This window comes from Salmo trutta, chromosome 2 (genome assembly GCF_901001165.1).
Source record: "Salmo trutta chromosome 2, fSalTru1.1, whole genome shotgun sequence".
In the NCBI taxonomy this organism is placed as follows: Eukaryota; Metazoa; Chordata; class Actinopteri; order Salmoniformes; family Salmonidae; genus Salmo; species Salmo trutta.
In genome coordinates, this window is record NC_042958.1 from 69,144,099 (window position 1) to 69,152,288 (window position 8,190).

Here is an 8,190-nt window from a genome sequence, read left to right on the forward strand (position 1 = left end):
TGGGAGGATGGGACTCTTTGATTCAGCACACCTTGTAACTCTCCTGCAGTAAAACCTTGTACACCCAAGTACTTCTCTGCAGCTGCCACCACAACATTCTCTGTGATTTACGTTCCATTGCTGCGGTACATTTGATAACAATGGCAATGAATGCTAAGAAGCCAATCTAACTGAAGCACAAATTCACATCACTCTGTATTGGCCTAGGCCTACTACTCACCCTTGACCCATCATCCTCTACTCTCTTCACTGTCTCAGCATATGATACCCTCTGTTCCACTCTGACCCTCACAACCCCAACCTGTCTCTCTTGCACCAGACACTTATGATCCCCAGCAACATGGGCACCCCCACAATTGACACAAACCGTTTTTTTTCTCCCACTAATACTACACATTCCTTTGTCCCATGCCCTCCTGCACACTTCTCACATCTCAGAATCTCTCATCCTACACTCTGTTGCTACACGTACATGACCATAAGCGTGGCATCTGAAATCCCTTAGTGGGTTTGGCACAAAAGCTCTCACGGGATAACTGACATATCCTAACAAGACTTTATCAGGTAAAGACTCTGCTTCAAAATTCAAAAGGACAGACAATGTCTTGTCAGTTTCACCACGCTCGCCACTGGGTATGTTTCGCACCAAACGGCGTGTGTCACTTTCAAAGGCACCCTGCTCCGGAGAGCAAAACAATTCACAGGTCTTGTCGCTAGGCGAGTGACGCGAAGCACCCGCTCCCTCTGGATGGAATAATCAATAAAAATCCACTTTGAGCTACCTTCACCTAATACAAAATTCACTTTTAAGTGTTTCGTTCACAGAATAGTAGCTGTTTTCATCAGAAGAGAAATGTATGCAATTTTTTTAATTTAACCTTTATTTTGACAGGGAATCAATGCTGAGACCAAGGTCTCTTTTCGAGATGAGCCCTGTATAGCACCACAATACAATAAACACATTAAACTACACATTCATAAACACAATAAAATACACCTTATTATACACAATAAACGAACAGCAAAACACAATGATAAAAAACAGACACAATAAAAAGGTCCCCTAACAACCGTTTGAAATGTTCTAGACGCACCAATTCCTCACATTTGAAAGTGTATTGTAGATCATTCCACACATAAGGTGCAAGGAAATGAAAGGCTGATTTACCTAATTCTCTAGACACCAAAGGAGTGTTCAGAGTTAACCAACCCTGTGAACAGGTTTGATAACTTACCATTTTAAATCTTAACAGTGATGTTAGGTAAGTCAGAAGTTTGTGGAGCAGGGCTTCGTAAACAGAAATAACATAATGATGTGATCTACGGGATTTCAAAGAGGTCATTCAAGGGTTTAAGAGTAGAAGCAGCTGCACTTTAATAAATAGTATCACCATAATCAAGAACAGGTAGAAAGGTTGACTGCACAATCTGCTTCCTGCTGACTAGAGAGAGACAAGATCTGTTTCTGTAAAAGTGTGTTCACTGTTTCCAGCAATCAGTCAATACTATTGCACAAAATTGTAAATCACCCCATCAGAGTCAAACCATGTACAATATAGGGAAAGATCTCTAGCCAATGGGGACTCTTATTTTTATGCTGTTGTTTTTTTACAATATTGCAGACACGCGGAGATGCAGAGAATGAAGTTGGGTTACTTCTAAGTGACTTTGGTTTACTCCTTAGTCATCCTCTCCAACATTGTGACCTTCCATTACATAGGTGTCATGCTGATAGACGGGTTGATTGTTTAGCAACAAACCGAGGTGTGCGCCACTATGGGGCAAAACAGATGGGTTTGACTTAGATTATTGACAACATGTAAGCTATATTTAGTCTCCAATGTTTATTGAAAACAAAAAAATTAGCAATGAGCACTTGTTGTCTCTCCAATACATTGTTACAGTTGTAAGTTAGCTCGCTAGAGGATTTTAGCCATATTACCATTGACATTAAATCAGTCAAAACACCTCAAAACAAGATATGGTATCAATAACAAGATGAAATGACCCACTTATGATTAACCACATGGCAGTTTCTTGTCGTCCTTGCTAACAATCTGTCCATTCAGAATCACAACAACACGCTGACCTCTGCCCCATGGACGCGCACACATCGTTTTCGTGACATTGTTAGCTAACCAAACTTTAGAGGGCACAGATTTGTCCTGTTTAAAAAATAATTTAAAAAAAATTCTCTGCAATACTAATAACCCCTTAGTAACTTTATGAAGCTGGCTTTAGCTAGCCCAGATAGGTTCCCCATTTCCCAACCTCATAACTAGGCACCAAGAAGCCATTTCAGGCTATGAATCAAGTTAGATTATCTAGCTTGTCTAACTATCATAGCTGGCTTGCCTACTGGCAAAGTTAGTAGACTTTAGAAAACAATTAATAACTAAATGTACTGAATAAGACACACATTCCCTTCAATCTTTTATCCAGATTTTAGCAAAGATGTGGAGAAGCATATTTAGTTTCTTTAAAAAAAATAACCACCAGTCAGGAGGATACAGAAAGCTCAAGAGGTATGCTTAAATGTGCAGAAAAATATACTTCTTTTTTAAATAAACTCAGAAAAAAAAGAAATGGCCCATTATCAGGACCCTGTCTTTCAAATATAATGTGTAAAAATCCAACTAACTTCACAGATCTTCATTGTAAAAGGTTTAAACACTGTTTCCCAAGCTTGTTCAATGAACCATAAACAATTAATGAACATGCACCTGTGGAACGGTCGTTAAGACACTAACAGCTTACAGACGGTAGGCAATTAAGGTCACAGTTATGAAAACTTAGGACACTAAAGAAGCCTTTTTACTGACTCTGAAAAACACCAAAAGAAAGATGCTGTGAGATGTTACCCCACTCATCCACCAAGGCACTTGCAAGTTTCCAGACATTTCTGGGGGGAATGGCCCTCGCCCTCACCCTCCGATCCAACAGGTTCGAGACATGCTCAATGGGATTGAGATCCGGGCTCTTCACTGGCCATGGCAGAACACTGACATTCCTGTTTTGCAGGAAATCACGCACAGAACGAGCAGTATGGCTGGTGGCATTGTCATGCTGGAGGTTCATGTCAGAATGAGCCTGCAGGAAGGGTACCACACGAGGGAGGAGGATGTCTTCCCTGTAACGCACAGCGTTGAGATTGACTACAATGAAAACAAGCTCAGTCCGATGATGCTGTAACACACCGCCCCAGACCATGATGGACCTTCCACCTCCAAATCAATCCTGCTCCAGAGTACAGGCCTCGGTGTAACGCTCATTCCTTCGACGATAAACGCAAATCACCCCTGGTGAGACAAAACCGTGACTCGTCAGTGAAGAGCACTTTTTGCCAATCCTGTCTGGTCCGGCCACGGTGGGTTTGTGCCCATAGGCGACGTTGTTTCCGGTGATGTCTGGTGAGGACCTGCCTTACAACAGGCCTACAAGCCCTCAATCCAGCCTCTCTCAGCCTATTGCGGACAGTCTGAGCACTGATTGAGGGATTGTGCGTTCCTGGTGTAACTTGGGCAGTTGTTGTTGCCATCCTGTACCTGTCCCGCAGGTGTGATGTTCGGATGTACCGATCCTGTGCAGGTGTTGTTACACGTGGTCTGCCACTGCGAGGATGATCAGCTGTCCGTTCTGTCTCCCTGTAGCGCTGTCTTAGGCGTTTCACAGTACGAACATTGCAATTTATTGCCCTGGCCACATCTGCAGTCCTCATGCCTCAGGCATGTTCACGCAGATGAGCAGGGACCATGGGCATCTTTCTTTTGGTGTTTTTCAGAGTCAGTAGAAAGGAATCTTTAATGTCCTAAGTTTTCATAACTGTGACCTTAATTGCCTACCGTCTGTAAGCTGTTAGTGTTAACGACCATTCCACAGGTGCATGTACATTAATTGTTTATGGTTCATTGAACAAGCATGGGAAACAGTGTTTAAACCCTTTACAATGACGATCTGTGAAGTTATTTGGATTTTTACAAATTATCTTTCAAAGACAGGGTCCTGAAAAATTGACTTTTTTATATTTAACTAGGCAAGTCAGTTAAGAACAAATTCTTATTTACAATGACAGCCGGACGTGATGCAGCCTGGATTCAAACCAGGGACTACAGTGACACCTCTTGCACTGACTTACACCACTGCACCACTCGGGAGCCCTGTGCAGCAAGGATTTCAGCAAGCATTTGATACACTTTCCCTGTGCTAGGCAATCATTTACCATATTTCTTCATCTATAATGATCCATTAAAAAATAATGAAGAAATTAATATAATCTACTCAGGACATTGAAAGGGAAAGAACACTTGCACTCTTCATCAAAAGAGGACTGGTGCTCCTCCCTGAACTTCAGTTCCCCTCCTTTGTCCAGGCACATCAGCAACTTGTTTGGGTCATTTGGGCTGGACATCTTTCCTCTCCCTGAAGTTCTAAAGGTCTGCATCATCAAGTAAGATGCTGACAACCATCCTGCAGACCTCCAGAGACAACTCAATGTCAGAAAGGATGACCAGCCTTAGAAGTCCTCTTTTGATGGAGACTGAAGTGTGCATTCCCTGATAATATTCTGAGCCGCATCTTCAGCCAAGATGTTTTGAGTTACCACTCATTGTCGGCTTGATGTTTCAGTGTGAGCAAAAAAACATTTCTGCTGAAACATCATTACAATATTATTTAAGTTGAGTTGCGCCACAATGTCTTTCTTCAGTGTGTTCTTCTTGGCTTTAAAATGGGCCAGGTCTCCCCAGGGGCAGTGCAAGCTATTTGGAATTTGATTTGGGGCCCTCTCCCTATCTTGCAACAACACACCAACCTCCTCCCCTTGGTTAACACATTGTACTCAGAGAACTCTTGCAGTTGGGACTCTATGCGCAGTATGGAATCTGCTGTTGGCAACCATCTATCTATTTTAGAACTAGCCTCACTGATGGACTGATTTACAGTCTCAGTTGAAATATTCCTACTAACACAGGCCATATGGAACCAGTCTACAGTAGTATTTGGATGCCACTTTGGGGCTTTTTTTGGCTTCGTCAGCAACCAAGGCAATGAATGGAGATGAATGGCCGCATCGTGGGCACCAAGCCACTATACATGGCCCTAGCCCAGAGCCAGTGCAGACACAGTGACAGCCATGAGCAAGACTCAGTACAAGTAGGCTACGTACAGTGCATTCAGAAAGTATTCAGACCCCTCCACTTTTTCCACATTTTGTTACGTTACAGCCTTATTCTAAAATTGATTAAATTGTTTGTTTTACTCATCAATCTAAACACAATGCCCAATAATGACAAACCAAAAACTGTTTTGAATTTCTTGCAAATGTATTAAAAATTCAAACTGAAATATGACATTTACATAAGTATTCAGATCCTTTACTCAGTACTTTGTTGAAGCACCTTTGGCAGTGATTACACCCTTGAGTCTTCTAGGGTATGATGCTACAAGCGTGGCACACCTGTATTTGGGGGGTTTCTCACATTCTTCTCTGCAGATCCTCTCAAGCTCTGTCAGGTTGGATGGGAAGCAATCGCTGCACAGCCAGGTATTCATAAACTTCCTCACCCTTGGAAAAAAGCATCAAAACATTATTTCCCCATGCTTCTTGCCTAGCATAGATCGGGTTCAAGTCCAGGCTCTGGCTGGGCAACTCAAAGACATTCAGAGACTCATCCCGAAGCCACTCCTACATTGTTTTGGCTGTGTGCTTAGGGTCTGTGTCCTGTTGGAAAGTGAACCTTAGCCCCAATCAGAGGTCCTGAGCTCTCTGGAGCAGGTTTGCATCAAGGATCTCACTGTACTTTGCTCCGTTCATCTTTCCCTTGATCCTGACTAGTCTCCCAGTCCCTGCCGCTGAAACACATCCCCAAAGCATGATACTGCCATTACTATGCTTCACTGTAGGGATGGTATTGGCCAGGTGATGAGCGGTGCCAGGTTTCCTCCAGACGTGACGCTTGGCATTCAGGCCAAAGGGTTCAATCTTGGTTTCATCAGACCAGAGAGTCTTCTTTCTTATGGTCTGAGAGTCCTTTAGGTGCCTTTAGGCAAACACCAAGCGAGTTGTCATGTGCTTTTTCCTGAGGATTGGCTTCCACCTGGCCACTCTACCATAAAGACCTGATTGGTGGAGTGCTGCAGAGATTGTTGTCCTTCTAGAAGGTTCTCCCATCTCCACAGAGGAACTCTGGAGCTCTGTCAGAGTGACTATCGGGTTCTTGGTCACCTCCCTGACCAATGCCCTTCTCCCTCATTTGCTCAGTTTGGCCAGGCGGCCAGCTCCAGGAAGCGTCTTGGTGGTTCCAAACTTCTTCCATTTAAGAATGATGGAAGCCACTGTGTTATTGGGAACCTTCAATGCTGCAGAAATGTTTTGGTACACATCACCAGATCTGTGCCTCGACACAATCCTATCTCGGAGCTCTATGGACAATTCCTTTGACCGTATGGCTTTGTTTTTGCTCTGACATGCACTGTCAACTGTGGGACCTTATATAGACAGGTGTGTGCTTTTCCCAATCATGTCCAATCAATTGAATGTACCACAGGTGGACTCCAATCAAGTTGTAGAAACATCTAAAAAAAATATCAATGGAAACAGAATGCACCTGAGCTCAATTTTGATTCTCATAGCAAAGGGTCTGATTACTTACATAAATAAGGTATTTCTGTATATTATTTTAATAAAATATAAACATTCATAAAAACCTGTTTTCTTTTTGTCATTATGGGGTGTTGTGTATAGATTGATGAGGAAAATGGTTTATTTAATACATTTTAGAATAAGGCTGTAACGTAACAAAATGTGGAAAAAGGGAAGGGGTCTGAATACTTTCCAAATGCACTGTATGTATGATAGAATGAAATGTGCCTTATTAACCTTTTACTGCAGTGGGCTAAATCAGGGTCACACAGAGTGTTCCTTGGTAGTCTTAAACAAGTCTACTTTGAAACAAAAGTATACATCTCACACACATGGTTATGGTCTTATAAAAGTAAGACACCAGTATCATGTGAGATATAGACTTGAAATGTATTCAATTTTGAGTTTGTATCCCAGTATTACACTTTGTATACATTACAGAAGACTTGAATATAACATAACTGTGAGAAAACCCTGGATTATATTAAATATTAATAACATTCCACCCATGTGGCCACTGGAGGGTGATTTAGTCAGTTGACTGCAGGAAGGGGCTACATAAATGTATTTGTACAGCATAAAGTGATGTTTAGCTGATTGTTAGTTTTTATAGATGATATTATTTAAAAAATAAATAGGTCTGTTATCTTTTCTATATACTTTATGTCTGATTTTTACTCATTTGAAGTTTTTATTCAGAAATGTTATTGAAAAAAAAAAGCTGAAAACATTTTTTTTACACTGTTTGGACTTGGCGACCCGAAACGGCCCACCTGAGGATTTCAATGGCAGAAAAATCCCTGGCTCTTTTGATGTCAAGAAATTCGTATAGAGGTAGAGCACAGCAAGGTGGCTGAGTCGGTGGCTGTGCTTCAAGCTCACCAGGCTAAAACTGCTACACAGAAATCTGCCCACAACACAGCTGGAGCTTGAACCCAAGGAAGGGACCACGATCCTTGAAACTTCCTTGAAACTTGCTTCATCGAAATAAAAATGTCAGAAAACATTTTTACATTGAAAAACATCTGGAAACATTGCAATATTGATAAAGAAGCACTTCTTTACTTTTGAATGAAATTAATACATAAATGTATTCATACAGCATTAAGTTTACCATTAAGCAATATGATAATCATTCACCTGAGTGCGATAATACATGTACGATCTGTGTCCTCTCAGGGTTTTTTCTGGATCAAAAAGTGGCTTGGATGGTGGGCGTGGCAGAGGGCACGGTTGGACCGTCTGCACGGACAAAATGTGGATACAATTTTAGAGGTCCCGCCCTTGGCGGTGTAGAGTAATTTTGGCATTTTTAAGCCAATGTCCTTCAATTCTACAAATTTCTCCTTGGAGCTGAGAGACATTTTTGCCATTTTATAAGGAATTTCCTGCAATTCTACACATTTTGCCATGCAGTTATGAGATAATGTTGCAGTTTTAAAGCACATTTCCTGCAATTCAACATATTCTGCCATGGAATTGAGAAAAACTGTCTAGCTTTTACTTAGTTGTTAGTTCTCAGAGATTATATTATTTAGACATATATAGGT